Source organism: Amphimedon queenslandica, unplaced genomic scaffold (assembly GCF_000090795.2).
Source record: "Amphimedon queenslandica unplaced genomic scaffold, v1.1 AMPQUscaffold_11900, whole genome shotgun sequence".
Taxonomy (NCBI): domain Eukaryota; kingdom Metazoa; phylum Porifera; class Demospongiae; order Haplosclerida; family Niphatidae; genus Amphimedon; species Amphimedon queenslandica.
The window spans coordinates 5,471-7,914 of NW_003547861.1; the positions used below are offsets into that span (position 1 = coordinate 5,471).

Below are 2,444 nucleotides of genomic sequence, written 5' to 3' on the forward strand. Positions count from 1 at the left end.
CAAAATGGTATAAGTTTGGACTGAGACTAGGACTGAGGAAGAATACACTGGACGTCATTGAAGCAAAGCATCGTGGTGATGTGCCTCGCTGTATGACAGAGTGCCTCTCCCAATGGTTAGGTAGAGCTGATAATGTTGACAGTAGAGGAGGAGCCAACTTGAGCTCACTGTCAGATGCTCTACTATCTGTGAATGAAACTGCTGTAGCTGAGAAGTTAAGTGAGTCAACCATAACTACATGTAGCTATAATCATTGTATATTTTTTATCATAGAATATCATGTTCTTATTAATATTTTTAATAATCGTCATACTAGTCCTGTCACAGTCTCTTTGTGATTCTATTGGTATTGCTTGGTTACTTTATGCTGAACGTATGTTAAGACAAGAAGCAGTTAGTAGAGTGGTGTCAGCTAGTCCCTCTATTCCTAATCAACGTGAGGCTCTATTAACTGGTGTCAAAGAAGCTGTTCAAACTGATCCCAACAGTTTACATACATTTGCTAATGTATCGTGTACAATCAGTACTAATGTATCACTGGGACAAACTATACTGGATGATATTAGTGAGTATCATAATGTAACTGATCATTGATTGTATCTTTTAAAATGGGTTGTCAAGGGTCAAACTAATTAAATTTCTAGTTGATTTCTTTTACATAGATAAGGCTGATGTGGGTGGCCACTGGCCAGTATTAATCATTATTGTTAATATTAATTACCGTATAGCGCAAAATTTTTGAGTGCTCTAAATTTTGCGAATTTGCCTAAAAATCTATTTTGCAGATTTAATTTTCACAAATTATACTGTCCGCCATCTTGTGTCCTGATAATTTTGATTTTCGTGGAAGTAATTTTCATGATTCTGCAAAAAAATCGCAAAATCCACGAAATTTATAGCCCTCGAAAATTTTGCGCTATACAGTATGTGTTTTGTCAATGAATATATTCTATTATGGGGTGATAGACAGTATATTTATAACTATTAATAATGACAATTTTTGTTTATTATGTGTTTAGGTAAATATTTTCCTACTCCTGAAGTGGGTGTGGTTCCTGAGACTATTAAAGATCATGATATAGTTCTACAAGGTAATAATTATTAATTATTTGATGATACATTAATTAATATTTATAGATAATTCAAGTACTGCCAATGAAACCGATGCAGCTCAATCTGGTATGTACCGTATATTGGGTATATTTCAATGCATGGAAAGTGGTGTAAATGTAAAGTTCAATGATGGATAAATTCGGAAGCCCTTTATATTCCAAAAATATTTTACTTGCTATTATTTCCATGAACCACCTGGCCTGGTAAGTAAATAGAAGCATTTGCTGACTTTTCCACTTTTGAATCAACCTTAGCAACACTTCTGACTGGCAAAGAAGGCTCTTTATGGCCTTCGAGTTAGAAGCCATGAAGCCATGGATAGTTAAAAAGTCATGTGTTCATATTAATTGCACAATACCACATATCTTCTATTTCTTTTTATCCGCATGTTTTAAAATTTCATAATACATGTATTTATTTTCGCAATGAATTGCTTTTTCCAAAATTATTAATACATTAAAATGTACCCGATATACAGTATTACATGTCACTATAAATGTATAAGCGGTTCATTTATTGTCCTTTTCTTTTGTAGGTACATGTAGTACTGCTGATACTGAAGTTACTAGTAATTCATCTTCACAACCATTATCACCTCAAAGTAATATTAATTATATAACTGCTATTAATGAAAGTATTTATAGTTGAAGTACCTGTTCCTCAACATTTATTTGTGGAGTATAGCTCAATAAAAGCTTCTTACACAAGAATGTTGTATAACGTTTGCAAGTTTTTAAAGAAGAAATTGGACCTGGATGACATCAAGGAGTTCCTGTCTTGTTACAGCACTTCTCTCAGTAAAAAAGTAGAGCAGTGTTCAGATGTTTCCAGCATCCTTCGTCATGTTAAAGATGAGTGTTCACTGACTAACATTGAACTACTTCGTAGTGTAGTGGAGGAAATGGAGATTACCGAAGCAAAGGAACACATTGAGACATATAGAGCAGAGTTGAAGGAATTTTACAAATCAATCTCAGTTAGTCTTTGTCTGAACAAAAGATTTGACTCTGTTTCTCATCTTCAATGTGAAACAGTCACTTTTATCTTTGACTGGAAGCCTGAGGAACATGTACTGCAGGATATCAAGGGCATTTTATCAAAAGTGTCCGGTAAATTGCTGATCATTAAGTTTATAGGATCCTCCACTTCAATATTTGTCAGTTGCTCCTTTCCTTTCTCTGATGTTGGGTTTACTGTATTGAGGATGATAGAGAATTTTCATATACTAATGGGACAAGGAATAAAGAAACTGACTATTGGTAACTTAACATTATGGAGGAGACAAGATGTTAGACAAAAGGTACATAATATGAATAATTGAACATTGTTTT

At 33.8% G+C, this 2,444-nt stretch overlaps 1 protein-coding gene and 1 long non-coding RNA gene across 3 annotated transcripts in view; both read left to right on the top strand.

Annotated features, from left to right (window-relative positions):
- The window catches only part of LOC100633993 (ubiquitin carboxyl-terminal hydrolase 47-like), an 11,517-nt gene that overhangs the window by 5,322 nt on the left and 3,751 nt on the right, over positions 1-2,444 (top strand). The window lies entirely within an intron of this gene.
- LOC109588738 (uncharacterized) lies at positions 1,034-1,782 on the top strand. Of its 2 annotated transcripts, XR_002188334.1 has the most exons (4): positions 1,034-1,091; positions 1,138-1,316; positions 1,649-1,714; positions 1,758-1,782. It is a non-coding gene; the product is annotated as an uncharacterized LOC109588738 (long non-coding RNA). The 2 variants fall into 2 exon arrangements; XR_002188335.1 differs by lacking the exons at positions 1,649-1,714; positions 1,758-1,782 and adding an exon at positions 1,368-1,494.